Below are 17,898 nucleotides of genomic sequence, written 5' to 3'. Positions count from 1 at the left end.
CTATCAAGCTGCAGACACAGTACATACTGTGCAGATAGCTCTTCTTTTATTAGACATGACTGAAGGCAAGTGTGCACTACACTTCCCACAATGCTAGACAGAAAATTGTTGTAACATTTCCTGAGTGAGTTAGCCTTGTTGCTGTAAAGCTACTGAAGATCATGAAAGACATTGATGTCCGCCACACATACTAGTTACACTCTGGACCATTAGTGCTATTCAGCCCCTCTCGTCTTCTGCTGCAGTCCCACAATTCTCAGTGTCTGGATTACCTATGACACGTATCTCATCCGTCACGCTGAGAAAATGCTGCATCTGCATTTGCAGTGTTATTGTGCCGGTTTATCTAGGCTCGTGGGCAGAGACACGGTGGAGTTTGCCCACTTCCCCTCTCACTGTCTCTCTTTTTCTTATCTGTCTTTTTCAGCAGGTTTCCAGAGAAAACTTCCTCTAATTCTGATTTACAGACACATATCCAGTTCGTTCTGTGAACAGTTCAAGGCTAAGAAGTGCTTCATCCTATGTATCCAGCAATATTTGACAAATTCAAGCTTCTGAATCAACTCAAAATATGTTTCACAAGTTGCCTTCACTGACATCTGGCAAACTTTTGAACAGAGGATGTGAAAATCAAACAGATGCATGCCAGTTTTGTGCCAACTTGTATGTAAACATACATTTATTTGTATGTATGTGTAGACATGTCACTTTTCATGTTACAGATGAAGTTCATGTCTTGTTGTTGTACTTGTTCACTGTAGTCTGTGATTTTCCGCTGATGGTTAACTTTCCATGCTTTAGACTGAGCATGGAGCCAATAAAGCAGCCAGAAGTTTCTAAGTGCAGCCTTCTAATTGATTCCTCTCCAGTGTTTGCCAACATTATCAGTACAGGCAGCCGTATCCTCAGATAAGAGTTTCCTGCTGACCTCTGTCTCTTCTTAAAGGGGAAATGATTAAGCAGTTAACACTCACCAATTCTTTTGTGTTTGTGCTGAATTACAGCGCTTTATTGTATTTATGAGCCAGACCAAGAACAGACTACACCAGCAAATGTTTCTCTTTAGTCACTATTCATAGAATGTTTTTCTCTATTAATTAGAACAAAAGAGTGGTGTTTTTTACCCCGTCTCCACCTGCTATGAACATGTTAGCCTTTGCATTACACTTGCTAGTATACGCGTTACTGTTGAGCTGAAGGTTCTCTGGTACAACTTTCAGGAGCCTTAAACCACATCTTGTGGCCTTCCTCAGTGGATGGAGTTGCTCAGTTGTCATCGATGTCAGTCACATGACCTACCTAAAGAGTTTGTGGCAACGTGGTAAGTACAGATATATGCTGGTACCACTACGTGGACGAAACGTTTGCCAGTATGAGGAGAAGGGATGACGTGTGCTCATGTGGGCCACAGGAGCACTTAGACCGCAGAGTGGAGACAGACCAGCATAAAGTCCTATAGGTCACATGATACGGCCACAAGCTTCAGGCAGGGATATGGTAATCAGGACAAGGAAAATAAAAATGTAACCGTCCTTTACCCTTCAGGCTGTCCTGAACTTCTGATGGCTGGAGCTGGTTGGCGCTATATGAAAGTTCTTTCATGTCCTTTAGAGGTCTTTCATTGAACATCATTTAAAGATACGACAGTAAACAACTTATGATCTATCAGCCGGTTCCCAGTGGAACGAGTGCATCAATAGAACAACTGTTTGACCTGCCCTCACATTATCATATGCCTCTCAGACTAAACCTACACCTTAAATACTTGGCACACAAACATAGTGTCAAATCCTCCAACTGAAAAAGGACAAGGTTTAACACACACACACACACACCTTTCTGACATTATTGAATTAGGGATGCTGTCCGTGGTGACTGGCCAGCTGTGTGAATGTGAGAAAGGAATCGAAAATGTGCGCTGTCTTCTACAGAGGCAGTTCTGTAGTGATGGGAAAACACGACGTACATAGCTCTTTGCTAGCAGAATCCAGCTCTAAGTCTTTGACTGAATGAGGTGTCAGGTTGCCACAGACCATCGCAGAGTGGGTGAGAGTTGTAATCCAGGATGGCTCAGATCTTGATCTCTCTGCCACGGCTTCCTGACTGTCCAGTCCCAGTCTGAGCACACATTTGGCCTTCTTGACTAGCTTGTGGATTTCCCTTGTGTCAGAAGCACACCACAGCAAGAGTTCTTATCTCACTAAAACATAGCAGAAGAAGATGGCGTTGCATTTTTTGACATTCTCCATGAAATAAGTTTTTCAGAACTTATTTCCTTTTCAGACTCACTGTGGATGTTTGAAGCCCGCCGCTATAGAGTTATAAATAGAGGTATAAGGGAACATGTGACTCTTTGTGTCCCAGTTGGGCTATGTGCACTAAATGAAGTGGACTTTGCTGAACATACACATTTGGTTTCACAGTGTGTTGGTGTGAGCAGCAGCCTCTCTGCTTGTCTAATGTTAGTCTGGAAACAACTTCACTAACAGAAAGAAAGCCTCTCAACTTCTCTTTTGCCTTCTCCTCTTTCCAGGACAGCCTGCAGCTTTCTCAGGCTTTCTACCCCCAAGTGTAATTTTCTAATCCTTTTTCCAAGAAGGGATTAGTTTTCCCCATGACCTTAGGACCTGTGATGGTGTTCATTTAATGGTGACCTGCTCACTGATCCATGATATGCTTTTACCCACATGTTGTCTGCAAGAAGCTTCAATGAAAGCTTAGAGGGGAAGCTTACGGCTGTACTGGGGACCAATAACTGTTTGTAAAATATTCCTCTGCAATGCAATATAAGGTTTACTTTATGGACGGCTAACTGTGTGTATTATTGTGTTTTATGACCATGTTTTTGACATTTTATGAGGAATAAACTGCAAAAGGGTGGTCAAATGTATTATGTTGTTACAGGATGCTAATAATGGCTTAAAATAAATGGCTGAATTGCTACGCTGTAATGTTATGCTAATGCTAGATTTCCGCCCTAATGTGCTTTTTGAGAAGAATATATGAGAAAATGTTTAGAATCATGCCCATGTGTAAAGTTGAATGTCTTTTGATGAATGCAGATAATCGTAAGAACTCATTTATGTTTAATCTGTTCTGTAGCTCTTGCAGTGTTTTCTGGAGGCTGGTTGTAAAGGAGAGAAAAGTTAATTTATGTTCATCAAAATAAGGCTGACAGTTGAACATGAATAAAGACCTCTGGAAACATCAGTACGCTTCACCATTGTCCGGCTGGGGTTCGCTACACCAGATTCAAGAAACATTTCAAGCATTAAAATTAGATTAAAGCTCCATTTGGTTCCCTTCATTCTTTCAGCTTGACTTGATTGTAGTTTGGGAGGGAATCCCTTTGTTTCATTTTTAAGAACCAATCATAATACAAAGTATTTGTCCCTCCACTGTCATTTTTCAGTTGACTTAGAAGGAGTTTCATGGATGTGTACTAGGTAGAGAGTAACAGGACCCCCCAAAGATGTCAACATCACAGCTTTTTCTCCCATTTATTCACATTGTAAAATTAATTTCCATGTTTAAATATTGAACATTGGAGCTACACAGAAAACTTGACTAACTGAGCAGACAGCAGATGTAGCCTTTGTTGCTGCCGCACATTTGATCAGCCTGTCAGGATGGGTTGGGTCTGGAAATTATTTGGAAATAATTCAATTTAATTCAATCTCTTTTGTATAGCCCAAAATTGGTGCTTTGGCAGAAGGGGAGAGGGTAGGTGTTGGGACAGCTGCATGTGTGGAGCTTGGAGGAGATACATGATAGCTCTTCTTCTGGAGCCGCTCCCTCATTTCTTCTAGCTCTCTGCTGAAACTCAGGGCCCTGTTGGTTGCATCCTCCTTTATTCTAATAGTCTGGGCTCATAGTGAGGTGTTCTCCTCTTCCAGCTCACGTATAATCTGTGTCAGCTGTTTGAATCTCCTCTGTGTCTCCTTCAGCTTTGTGGCGGTTTCTTCATTCATCCTACTCAGCTCTGCGATGGCCTCATGGCTGTCCTGCTTTAGTTGTTGGAGCTCATATCTCAGCTGTTGGGTGGTATCATACTTAGCTAGTCAGTGAAGTCCAGCTCTAGGAGGGACAAGTTCTCTCTTGTTATTTGGAGGAGCTTGGGGGCTGTTGGAAGGAGGGGGCCTGATGGACTGGTTGTTGGCTTCAGGTCTGGCTCTATGACTTCCTGATCTGATGTTGTGTCTCTTCTTAAAGTGCTGCTGCTGATACTGGGTGGGCCTCTCTCAGCCTCTGCCTTCATCCTGGGAAAGAGTTTCTCAAAAGAGTTGAGGCTTGCCTCATTTACCTTTTCAGTATAGTAGGTACCGGTGAGCAGAGGGTTGTCTGTGTCGAGGTGTCCTGACAAACAGTTAAGCAGCCACCTCGACTAATGCCTTCTTCAGTGTGTGTAGTGTGTGTGTAGTTTTTACAGATAACCTTTTCCCATGTGCTAATGTTGTCTCTATGAAAGAGGACATTGTTTTTAGTTGTTCTTGGCTCTAGCACTGTTACAGGGTATTCTACCTCACTGCTGTATCTGTTTTTATCCGTCTCCATGGTAATAAACTCTGTTGGGAGGAGTTTTCAACTGATATCATCTGTGAAGTTAGCTAGCTAGCTAATTTTTGACATTCAGGCTATTAAATATTTTACAACTGATTTGTTTCACTTTATTCAGTGTATCAGATGAAGAGTCTTTGTCTTCTATCAAGTTTCCAGTTCATTTCTTCTCAGCCTCATTTCCTACCTCCAGGTTTTGTGTCAGGCTAGCAGGGTGGTTGGGTGGCTCCTTGCTGTCCTTCCGGTTTTTCAGGTGCTGGAGATCTTTGTTATATATTTTTGTTGCTATTTGTCTTCTTTCTTTAAGTCGCTGCACCTTTATGTTTCTATTCACAGGTTATCGGTTTCTATGTTTCTCATTTTCATCCACAAAGTGACTTTCAGAGTAAGCTTTTATAGAGCTAATCAAGTGCTCTCCCTCTCTCTCTCTCTCTCTCTCTCTCTCTCTCTCTCTCTCATTAAGTACAACAATTCCAACAAAGCGTGATTTCCATTGGACAGCTGAAACAGTGATACATTTAAGCATTTGCACCTGGAGAAGTGGAACCATGAACTGCTCAGTGCTAAAGGCTGATTGTATACAGCACAAACACACTCACTCCTCCAATGAATCGCCACCTTATCGTGGTGGAGGGGTTTGTGTGCCCCAGTGATCCTGAGAGCTGTGTTGTCGGGGGCAATAGCTCCTGGTAGGGTCTCCCAAGGCAAAGTGGTCTCGGGGGAGGGGTCAGACTAAGAGCGATTCACAAAACCTCAATGAATCGGACGATACAAGGTTGTGGCACCTCGCCCGGAATAGGGAAACCGGGGCACCCTCCTGGAGCCAGACCTGGTAGGGGAGCTCGCCGGCGAGCGTCTGGTGGCCGGCCTTGGTACATGGGGCCCGGCCGGGCCCAGCCCGAAAAAGCTACATCGTGCCGCCACCCTGTGGGCCCACCACCCGCTTTCAAAAAGGGGGGCGGAGAGTGTGCTCCAATTATAGGGGTATCACACTGCTCAGCCTCCCCGGGAAAGTTTACTCCAGGGTGCTGGAAAGGAGGCCTCACCCACCTCGAACCTCGGATTCAGGAGGAGCAATGCGGATTCCGTCCTGGACGTGGAACAGCGGACCAACTCTTTACCCTTGCAGGTCTGTTGGAGGGTGCATGGGAGTTTGCTCATCCAGTCTACATGTGTTTTGTGGACTTGGAGAAGGCCTTCGACCGTGTCCCTCGGGGAGTCCTGTGGGGGTACTGCGGGAATATGGGGTACCTGGTTCGTTACTACGAGCCATTCGGTCCTTGTATGACCAAAGTGAGAGCTGTGTCCGGATACTCGGCACAAAGTCAGCTTGTTCCCAGTGCGTGTTGGCCTCCACCAGGGGCCCATTGTCACCAATCCTGTTTGTGATTTTCATGGACAGGATTTCAAGGCGCAGCCGGGGGAGGAGAGTTTCCGGTTTGGGGACCTCAGAATCACATCCCTGCTTTTTGCAGATGATGTGGTTCTGTTGGCTTCTTCAGAACGTGACCTTCAGCACGCACTGGGGCGGTTCACAGCCGAGTGTGAAGCGGTCGGGATGAGAGTCAGTACCTCCAAGTCTGAGGCCATGGTTCTCTTCCGGAAAACAGTGGATTGCACCCTCTGGGTTGGGAGTGAGTCACTGCCCCAAGCGAGGGAGTTCAAGTATCTCCGGTTCTTATTCACGAGTGAGGGTAAAATGGAGCGGGAGATGGACAGGCGGTTCGGTGCAGCGTCAGCAGTGATGCGGGCGTTGTACCGGACCGTTTTGGTGAAGAAGGAGCTGAGCCGAAAGGCAAAGCTCTCGATTTACCAGTCCATCTACGTTCCAACCCTCACCTATGGTCATGAGCTTTGGGTAGTGACCGAAAGAATGAGATCGCAAATACAAGCGGCCGAAATGAGCTTCCTTCGTAGGGTGGCTGGGCTCAGCCTTAGAGATAGGGTGAGGAGCTCAGACATCCGGAGGGAGCTCGGAGTAGAGCCGCTGCTCCTTCGCGTCGAAAGGGGCCAGCTGAGGTGGCTCGGGCATCTGATCAGGATGCCTCCTGGACGCCTCCCTTTAGAGGTTTTCCAGGCACGTCCAACTGGTAAGAGGCCCCGGGGTAGACCCAGAACACGCTGGAGAGATTATATATCTCGTCTGGCCTGGGAACGCCTCGGGGTTCCCCAGGAGGAGCTGGAAAGTGTTGCTGGGGAGAAGGACGTCTGGAGGACCCTCCTTAGCTTGCTGCCCCCGCGACCCGGCCCCGGATAAGCGGAAGGAGATGGATGGATGGATGGATGGACAAACACACTCTCTCACACTCTCACACACACACACACACACACACACACACACACACACACACACACACACACACACACACACACACACACACACACACACACACACACACACACACACACACACACACACACACACACACACACACACACACCTGGAGTGTCAGGGGAAAGGGATTAGAGATGGGTCAGAGGCCAGGTGAGATTACACAGGCCTGTGATTGTGAGCATGAAACCCCATACATAAAGTTCTGTGTGTATAGCTGTTCGTGTTAATGTATGAATGTATAGTATGTGACACATGTGGTGCACTGTTTTATCAGTTCCAATAGTGTTTCCACAGGCATATATAGAAGGCTGACACACCAGCTTTTAAAGTTGTGTCTTACTAACTAGACATGTAGTCAATCAGGTTGCATTTGAAATGCTTAAGAAATGTCTTGGAAGATAAACATCTCTAGAAAGGTGCATTCACTAGATATCTCTACCAGGTGTGTCTGCAATGACCACTGCTGTTAACAATTGGCTACCCCCCCTTTAGATTACAAGTAAAAGGGCTTTTCAAACTGGTTTCTTTTTACTTTTTGCTGTTTTGTTTTTATGTCTGTTATCTGTGTTTTTATGTGGTGAAACTTGAATGTTCAATCTTGGCCAGGAGCTTCTTGTTGAGAGATTAAAAAACTCAAAAATAAAGGTTTAATATAAAAAAATAATAAAACAGAAGAATGTGAGATTAGCTGTGGACAGACTCACACGCGTGCACACACTACCAATCTCATTATTGCCTGGCGGAGATGATGATAACACAATGCATTTGGACATCCTGCAAATATCCTCTGAGACATGTCCCAGCATGCCTTCCTTCCCATGCCTGCCCTAGTCTGCAGCATGTTTGTGCTTTTGTCAGCCCAGGAACATGCAGTGTGGCTCATTACAAACCTCAGGGCTGATCCGAGTCCTAATTGAATTCCTGGTGTGAAGGCCTAACAGGATTACAAGATAGAGCAGGGCACCCTGCATGGTCAGCAAGGGGATTACACTGTGGGCACACACACTGCGGCTTTCAGCAGAACATCAACACTGGCATGTTCATACCCTCACACACTTCCTTTGCACTGTTTTCCACAGGTGTCAAGACATTCCTTTATCTTAAAAAATATATATACTCCTGATGCAATATAGTTGTATTCTAATACTGAGTGAATGTGATATATACTGCTTAAATTGAAGCGCTCATAATTCATTACTGCATCCATAATGTCTACTCAAAAAGAACATTTCAGATATCCATGACTTTATTCTTCCTATTCAATTCCATTTATCTATAAAGCTCAAATTGACAAATTAACCTCAGAGGGCTTTACAATCTGTACAGCATACGACATCCTCTGTCCCAGGATCCTCACATCGGAGAGAAAAAGACTCCTTGAACAAGGTAAAAAAAAAGAAAGAAACCTCAGGGAGAGCAGAAGAGGAGGGTTCTCTCTCCCAGGATGGACAGAGGAGCAATAGATATCATGTGTACAGAAGGAACAACATTATAAAATTACAACATAGCCAATCCGAGCTCTCGTTTGGGCACACCTGTTGTAGCAGGTCCTGCTCACCACTGAGCTTTTCCTTTTACATTTGTGTTAACCCTTTTTAATTATTTATTATTCTTTACTGTGTGATTACTTATTTGATCTTGTTTTTTTACTTAAGTCCTGCAAATTTCCCCGCTGCAGTACTAATAAAGGATTATCTTATTTTATCTTATCCATATGACTTAAGTGTTACATATAATGAGACTAGTAATAGCATTAATAGCACTAGTAATAGCAGAATAATAATAGAAAAATTATCACAAATGATAACAACAGAGGCAGTGGATAAATAGAATAATCATGATATACAAGCAGTAACTAATAGAAATATGACTAATAATAAGAGTAGCAGTGGGTGTCAGAAGGGCCACAGCAGGAGGCACGACCACAGTCCAGATATAACCACGAGTCATGGAAACCTGCGAGGCGAGAAAGCACAAGGACTCCGGGGCAGAAGCAAAGATCACTTAGATATAGAATGAATAAAACAATTAAACAACACAGATAGACTTTGTTATAATGACACAGATTGACGTATGTACATGTGTACCTATATGCATAATAACTGAATGGACAGGATTTAACTACATTTTTTTGCACAAATCAGTGTCCTGGCTGAGAGGCAAGATAGGGAGAACACTCCTTCCCCTCTCTGGTGGTCTGTGTTTGGTTAAGATTAAAGTTAAATGCAGAACAATCAACATCCAGTTTAAATGGCAGGATCTAAAAGAACTGTAAACTGAGTTGGCTATCATGAACTTAAATATACATCATTTTTTACAAACTCAGATGTTCCAAATTTAGAGATTTTGTAAACTTCAAGCTTGCACAATTAATGTATCAGGACACTATACATAGTGAGTCAGTAACGTAAGATTACTTGTATGACTACAGAATACAACAATGCAACAAATGCAGAAACAAATGTTTTGACAGTTAAAAAGTAAATGGTTTACAAATGAAGTAAATGTATTACACTAAAGTAGATTAATATATATACAAAGACAAGGATTAACATGGGAACATAAAAGATGCATATATGAAAATACCAATGAGGCAGGAACTTACTAAATCATTAATATAAAAGGATGGGCCTTTTTATTAGTATGAGTTTGTATGAGTAGTAATTAGAGTAATATAATTTGAAATCGGGCAAAACAGAGTTGTTTAGTCCGCACCAGATCACCAGGGGCCGGTATTTCAAAATGATCCGACAGGATTAATCCACCTGGATTGGATTAAATCCTGATCAGATCCTAAAAACGGGTATTTCAAAGCAAATCTGATCCTGAAGATTCAGATTCAGATTTGGCAATCCAATCCTGCCTTTGATCCGGATTAAAAGCTGCTGTTGAGTATTTCAAAACTTAAGTGGGAAATCTGGATCAGTTTGATCCTAAAAATCAGGATCACCCTGATCCCACCTCAGAGGTGGATTTGAGGGAGATTACATGTTAAGATTTGAACAGTTGAAGTGTAACTGCTCCCAAAGTTCTTTGTTTAATACAACTAAGCTTCACTGCTGTTTGATCAATGTTTATTTCCTTTTCACGTTCCTTTTTTTTTTTTTTTACTGCAAACATGCACGCTGTTCACTGCAATGCTTTAACAAATCGGCGTCAGAAGTGCAACACAGAATAAACATTACACTACTGCGTGTAAGTGACATTACAAACTCCAATTAACAAGGAATTATGAAGGAAAAACAATGTGATTTATTAAACAAACAGTGTTAAACTATGCAGTATACATTTCAGTCTTTTAACTGCTTTTCCAGCAACTGAATTCTTAACTTCACTTCTTCTTGTTTAAGAAGTGTTAGTTTGATTTGTTCATTTATTAGAATTATTTGTTGCTGAGCCCGTTCCGTTTCCACCTTCAGTAGTTCATTGTATGTTTTTATTCACATGCATTCAGCACACACACTTAATTTTCATAGCCAAAGCTCAAAAAGTAATGCCATTTGGAGCAAGTCTGTGCAAGTCTCTTCCCACAGACATCTGTAAAGAAAATCTAATATTAAGGTTTTAGGGCTGTCCCCTTTGTTAACAACTGTTTCCTAAAAAGATATGTACAACACATTTTAAAATCTACACACAATGCCTTGCGAGTGAATGCATTCAAATGGACTGTGGACCGCGACATACAGACGCTAGCCTATTTACTAGCTTGTTAGCTCCTTAACACAGGAGTCAATGGAGCAGCGTTAGCTCGCATTAGCGCGAACTCTGCTTAATTAGAGATCGCCGAGCTCTTCTTTCAACTTTGTGCTGATTTACATAATTGGTTAACTCAATATAATGATTGCCTTTCATCTAGTCTGAGGACGCATCAACACTGGCTAAGATTATACTTTAATTCAGAGACAATAGTTGAGCTAGCTTCTCCTTTTTCTGTAAAATGTTGGCTCCATTTCCTGTTTGCTGTCTGTGATCCAGGGGCGGGACGGATTTGGACATCCCAATCTGCCGGTATCAGGATCACTCTGATCCAATCCAGCAAAGTTTTGAAATACCGGGATAGATCAGGTTGATCCGTGGCTGAGGACAGGGGGATTTGGTTATCCGGATCATTCTGATCTGGATTACAAGTTTTGAAATACCGGCCCCAGATGGTCAATCTCCCACCTGTAGGCTGACTCATCCCCACCTGAAATGAGCCCATTGAGGGTGGTGTCATCCGCAAACTTCTGGAGCTTGACGGACTTGTGACTGGAGGTGCAGCTGTTGGTGTACAGGGAGAATAGCAGAGGGGAAAGAAGGGAGAGACAGAGTCTGGGCCGGCTGCTTCGTTCTGCCTTCTAAACAACCTGTTGACGTCTCTCTCCAGAATAGAGAGAGTGGTCGTTGTGGTGGGGTATGGGGGCGGGGGTCAGGACTGCCCCATTGTCTTTCAAATCGACAGTAAAACTTGTTCGTTTGCCAGGCGGAGGTCATTCATGGAGTGGGGGGCTTTAGGCTTGTAGTTGGTGATCTGTCTGAGACCTCTCCAGACAGAAGCACAGTCACTTACTGAGAGCTGGTGTTGCAGTTTCTCAAAGTACTTGTAGTGGCCCCGTTGCCAATCAAAAAAGGCCACTACGGCTGCTGATTGTTTTGTTTAGACGCGTGCCAAAAATCTGATGAAATGTTCAGCTTCCAAAATAGTCCAATTTATTATTCACAAACACAGGGTTTCATAGAACATACAGAGCACAGCCAGTTTCTTTGCTAAATCACAGTCAACAGAATTCATACCGTTCATCCTCCTTCACTATTGCACGGTCAAAAACTATTTGCCTTCCCATTTCAGCAGCTCCTGCATCAGGTAACCCTCACTGATTATATACGCCCCCAAGTGGTGGGAGGTTTACAAAACAAAACAATGACAAAATGGCTCTTACAGTACTGTTGTTTAGCATCTCTCACCGCCTTGCTAAACCTGTTTTTTGACTCTTAATACAAGTCCTTGTCCCCACTCCTGTGGTAGCAGTCCTGAAAAGATCCTAGTTTGTACAGTCCAAGCATACATGAAGATCCTCCCTGGCTTCACTGTTCCACTGCTTTGATTTCCTGGCAACAGGCTTACAGAGCTTTAATCTCTGCCTGTATGGAGGAATCAGATGGACCACAACGTGGTCAGAGTGTCCCAGTGCAGCACGAGGGAAGGCAGATAGGCCCCGCTAATTGTACTGTAACAGTGATCCAAAGTGTTCTCCTCTCTGGTTGTGCATTTAATAAACTGTCTGTATTTCGGGAGTTCATGGCTGAGGTTTCCTTTGTTAAAGTCACCAAGCAGAATAACTAAAGATCCGGGTTGGTCCGCTCCACACACAGTATCTGGTCGGCGAGAGTGTGCTGAGGTCTGGTGAAGGAGCTCCGGGTATCACAGCAAAAAACTGAATAACAACAAAAACTAAACTTAATCATAGATAAGAAGTAAAGGTAAACAGAGGTTTCATTTCTCTGTAGGGTTTTTCCATAATGTTGTCATAATAACAATCTGAACATTACATTACAGTCATTTAGCAGACACTTTTATCCAAAGCGACTTACAATAAGTGTATTCAACATAGGTATTCAAGAGAACTACTAGTCACCAGAAGTCATAAGTGCGTCTCCTTTCTTAAACAAGCATCTAAAAGCATAAACCAGAGCAAAAGTATAGTGCAGAAGCAAATTACTACGAAAACAATAAGTGCAACAAACTAATACGAATGCAATAAGTGCTAAGAGGAAGGCTCAGGGTAGTACTTCATGAAGAGGTGAGTTTTCAGCCTGCGCCGAAAGATGGGCAGCGACTCTGCTGTCCTGACGTCAGTGGGGAGTTCATTCCACCACTGTCGGGCCAGGACAGAAAAAAGCTGTGATCGGCCGCAGGGACCTCTGAGCGACGGGGCAACCAATCGCCCCGAGGCAGCAGAGCGAAGTGGTCGGGCGGGGGTGTAGGGCTTGACCATGGCCTGGAGATAGGAAGGAGCTGTTCCTTTCACTGCCCTGTAGGCTAGCACCAGAGTCTTAAACTGGATGCGAGCTCTTACAGGGAGCCAGTGTAGAGAACGGAGAAGGGAAGTTGTGTGGGAGACTTGGGGCGATTGAACACCAGACGAGCTGCAGCTTCCTGGACAAGCTCCAGAGATCTGATGGCCGACGCCAGCAGACCTCTCACCTGTCAGGGTCAACAACAGGCTCTGTTAGTGGACACACATTGACGGTGTGGAGCGGTGACAGGACAGCCTGTTTACCGGCTGCCATCTTCAGTGTTGTCCCTCAATACTGGCCTAATTGCAAACATTGTTGTTGCCGTTAGTCACTGAGGCCCAATCCCAACCCCTAACAAGGATTCAAGGGCTTTATTGCTCTTTCCCGAAAGAGTCTGTGAGTGTTTAGGACAGTCCTACCGTGAAATTGTTAAGTGTTTTAGGACTCTCCTGAGACATTTTGAGCCCTTTATGAACACATTTCGTAAGTCCATATTTCTGCAGACTTAACCCAAGGGAATTACCCACAATTCATCGCAAGGTGATGTTAAAAACAGGGTTACCAGTGGAAACGGTAGAATAAAAAATAAAAAAAAAAAGAGACAACCACATTGGTATTAAGCCTGGCATATAAAATATATACAAGGAAAGCAGAGTCTATATGAAACACCTGGTTTATCCATCAAACATTTCATTTTGTTACTGATGCCGTTTGGACAAAAAATACTAATTAGAATATTTGACAATTACCTCTCATCCGGTTCATGTAGTGTTGTTAATAACTACCTTAAAATAAAGATATTGCTTAAGTAAAAATTGCAGGGCACCACTTCTGAATAGAAGAAACAAATAAAAATACGATCAATAATTTGGTAACAAATGATCCAGTCTCAATATCTCAGGCGTAAGTCCTGATTTCAGTGACCTCAGAGTTTCCACCTTTTGAAACAATATGACAGACAACGACTTGGCGGTATTAAAATTTATTAAAAAGATAATTAAATGAATAGATGAATTAAACAAGAATACAAATCATGAATGAATGGATTTAAAATGATCTGGCAATATTATATCAAATAGTGAAGAAAAGTTGCGGACTCCTCTTTATCTGATTCCTACTCTACCTGGTCAATCTAATTTATTATTCAGAGCTTCTATATCTCCTACACCAACTCTGGATCACAGTAACGTTGATTGTTCCTACTTTGTGCCGTGGGGTCCAGATGCCTTTTGCGGGTCCCTGCAGTTGCTTCAGCGGCCCTGGTAGTTGCAGCTCTGCCATCAGACTGTCGGAGGTGAAGAGGGTGAAGTTGAGGGTTCGCGGACCGGTGGCTCTCCGCTGTCTCCGGGGTCCTCACTCAGTCAGCAGGCAAAAGTCTCTGAATTATTTGTGTCTTGCTTCAAGACGGGCATTACATTACATTACATTAATGAAGTTTTAAATAACGTAGTTCGGGAACAATGACCACGCCCTGAACACCTAATTGGCTCTGCACAAAGTATTTAAGCATGACGAATCCATCCACTTCCTCCCTGACTCTGTTTTTTCATGACGTCAGAATCGTGAGACAACACAAAGAACCCAAAACCGCTTACCCAGCACCATGGACCAGGAACTCTTCCTCAACCCTTCCGACAGCGAGCTGTTCGAAGAACACGAGCTCACCCCCGAAGTCCCGAGGCTCCAACCTTCTCCCACCATCCTTCGTCGCCAGCAACCTCGGCTACGTTCCACCATCCACGTTCCTCGTGGCTCCCAGCATTCATCCCCGGACAACTCCGAGGCCGTCGGCCCCTCGCCTTCCATCAGCCCCAGGGGGAGAACTCGACTTCGGCGCGCGAGGGACATCGTCCCTCCCCGACGCCGCTCTCCCATCCGCTCGAGATCCAGGCGCTCGAACGACGGGCAAAACCACCCCGACCCTCCTTCACCACGCCGACTCTCCAACAGCGCCAACACGTCCCACATCTCCAAGTGGACAGTCGCCCGTCTAAAGAACGTACTCACCCAGCGCAACATCCCGTTCAATAAGTCCGACAGGAAAGCAAAACTTTTCAAACTTTTCACGGACTCCCAACACAACACTCAGCAAACCTCCAGAGCACTTCCGGATTCCCGCCGCCGCGTCAGCCGCTACGCCGATGACGTCACGACGCATCCGACGGCCGGGGAATCCCCGTCAGCCACAGCAGCCCCCCAGAGGGCCAGGTCGTATCACAGCAAACCCTCTCTGCCCCAGAGACATCACATTCTGCACTTGTTTTCCCCCAATCTGCACTATCAACCCATGCACATGCATCCTTTCATCCCAACATCCTTTCCTCTTCTCTCCCTCCTGCCTTTCCTGCATCATCTACCTTTGCCAACTTTGCTCCGCCCTACATGAATCCACCTACCTCAGCTGCTCAGACAGTTCCAACAGCAGGGGCCCATAGCGGAGCAACCGGCCAAAACCTATTCTTTCCTCCTGTTTCTGCTCTTCCCCCCTCCCTACCCCTACCCCCCCCCCACCCCTACCACTCCCTTCCCTGTAACCCATATGCAAACATAACCCATCCTACCCCAAATGCACCCCCTTTTTTCCCAGGTCAGCCAGCAAGCAGCGCAAGCTTCTTTCCAACCCATCTCCCTCCACCCACCAGCTTCAGCTTAGCCACAGCATTACCCCCAGTACGCCCAACAGCATCTGCTCGACCATCACCCGTGTCACTCACACTCCGGCAACAGATACTAGCCGGTAACTACGTCGACCTCGCTCAACTAATCCACCCATCCACATGCAATCCCCAGGGAATTGCAAACCGCTTTCGGCCCCATCGAGCTCAAACGGCCACTCCCCACCCACTCCAAGGAACTCACAACAGCCGAATTCGCCTATTCTTTCTCCCTTTTCCGCGACACCATCTGCTCGGTTTTTCCCGACCGCAGGCCCGAACTGGACGACTACTTGTCGTTAATCCTAGACCTGGCCTTGAGGTTCGGCGGCAACAGTTTTTACTCCTACCATGTTCTTTTCACATCCGAAGCCGCTGCTCGAGTGCAGCAGTTCGAACAGTCAAAGCCAAGGAATCCCTGACCACGTCATCAAGACCCTCCTTTCCCCATATTCACCAGGGAACTTACTGGGGTACACTAGACCCCGAATTATATTGCAGAGTCTTTGCAGCTCTTTTTGCAAATTTATAAAAAAACAAAACTGAAATATCACATGGTCATAAGTATTCAGACCCTTTGCTCAGTATTGAGTAGAAGCACCCTTTTGAGCTAGTACAGCCATGAGTCTTCTTGGGAATGATGCAACAAGTTTCTCACACCTGGATTTGGGGATCCTCTGCCATTCTTCCTTGCAGATCCTCTCCAGTTCTGTCAGGTTGGATGGTGAACGTTGGTGGACAGCCATTTTCAGGTCTCTCCAGAGATGCTCAATTGGGTTTAGGTCAGGGCTCTGGCTGGGCCAGTCAAGAATGGTCACAGACTTGTTCCAAAGCCACTCCTTTGTTATTTTAGCTGTGTGCTTCGGGTCATTGTCTTGTTGGAAGGTGAACCTTCGGCCCAGTCTGAGGTCCTGAGCACTCTGGAGGAGGTTTTCTTCCAGGATATCTCTGTGGCCGCATTCATCTTTCCTTCAATTGCAACCAGTCGTCCTGTCCCTGCAGCTGAAAAACACCCCCATAGCATGATGCTGCCACCACCATGTTTCACTGTTGGGATTGTATTGGGCAGGTGATGAGCAGTGCCTGGTTTTCTCCACACATACCGCTTAGAATTAACGCCAAAAGTTCAATTTTGGTCTCATCAGACCAGAGAATCTTATTTCTCATAGTTTGGGAGTCCTCCATGTGTTTTTTGGCAAACTCTATGCGGGCTTTCATATGTCTTGCACTGAGGAGAGGCTTCCGTCGGGCCACTCTGCCATAAAGCCCCGACTGGTGGAGGGCTGCAGTGATAGTTGACTTTGTGGAACTTTCTCCCATCTCCCTACTGCATCTCTGGAGCTCAGCCACAGTGATCTTTGGGTTCTTCTTTACCTCTCTCACCAAGGCTCTTCTCCCACGATTGCTCAGTTTGGCTGGACGGCCAGGTCTAGGAAGAGTTCTGGTCATCCCATACTTCTTCCATTTAAGGATTATGGAGGCCACTGTGCTCTTAGGAACCTTGAGTGCTGCAGAAATTCTTTTGTAACCTTGGCCAGATCTGTGCCTTGCCACAATTCTGTCTCTGAGCTCCTTGGGCAGTTCCTTCGACCTCATGATTCTCATTTGTTCTGACATGCACTGTGAGCTGTAAGGTCTTATATAGACAGGTGTGTGCCTTTCCTAATCAAGTCCAATCAGTTTAATTAAACACAGCTGGACTCCAATGAAGGAGTAGAACCATCTCAAGGAGGATCAGAAGAAATGGACAGCATGTGAGTTAAATATGAGTGTCACAGCAAAGGGTCTGAATACTTATGACCATGTGATATTTCAGTTTTTCTTTTTTAATAAATTTGCAAACATTTCTACATTTCTGTTTTTTTCTGTCAAGATGGGTTGCTGAGTGTACATTAATGTGAAAAAAAATGAACTTTTTCGATTTTAGCAAATGGCTGCAATGAAACAAAGAGTGAAAAATTTAAAGGGGTCTGAATACTTTCCGTACCCACTGTAGCTCTGAATAGTTTAATAACTCAGGCTACTGGTTGATATAAACTAACCTCGTTTTGGCCTAAACGATAATAATAAAAGTTGATATCTCACGAGGTCAACAGATGTCCACTAAAATAAAATAAGGCTTGCTTAAAAGAATAATTCTAAGGTATATACATTTGGTATACAGAAGTTAACAGAGGTTATGCATGTCATATATGTATTATCACCAATTGACCACTGGAGTGCAGTATGGTCACATGATGAGTCCAATCTGAAATATCTGAAAAATTATTTTTAACTCTGTTTCCCATGTCATAAAGACGGGAGAAAGACGTATTTTCATAAATCAAATGGGAAACACTTTGAGTGGGGTTATTG

The sequence above is a fragment of the Anoplopoma fimbria genome, chromosome 16, assembly GCF_027596085.1.
Source record: "Anoplopoma fimbria isolate UVic2021 breed Golden Eagle Sablefish chromosome 16, Afim_UVic_2022, whole genome shotgun sequence".
Taxonomy (NCBI): Eukaryota; Metazoa; Chordata; class Actinopteri; order Perciformes; family Anoplopomatidae; genus Anoplopoma; species Anoplopoma fimbria.
Note: the sequence above shows the minus strand (reverse complement) of the source record.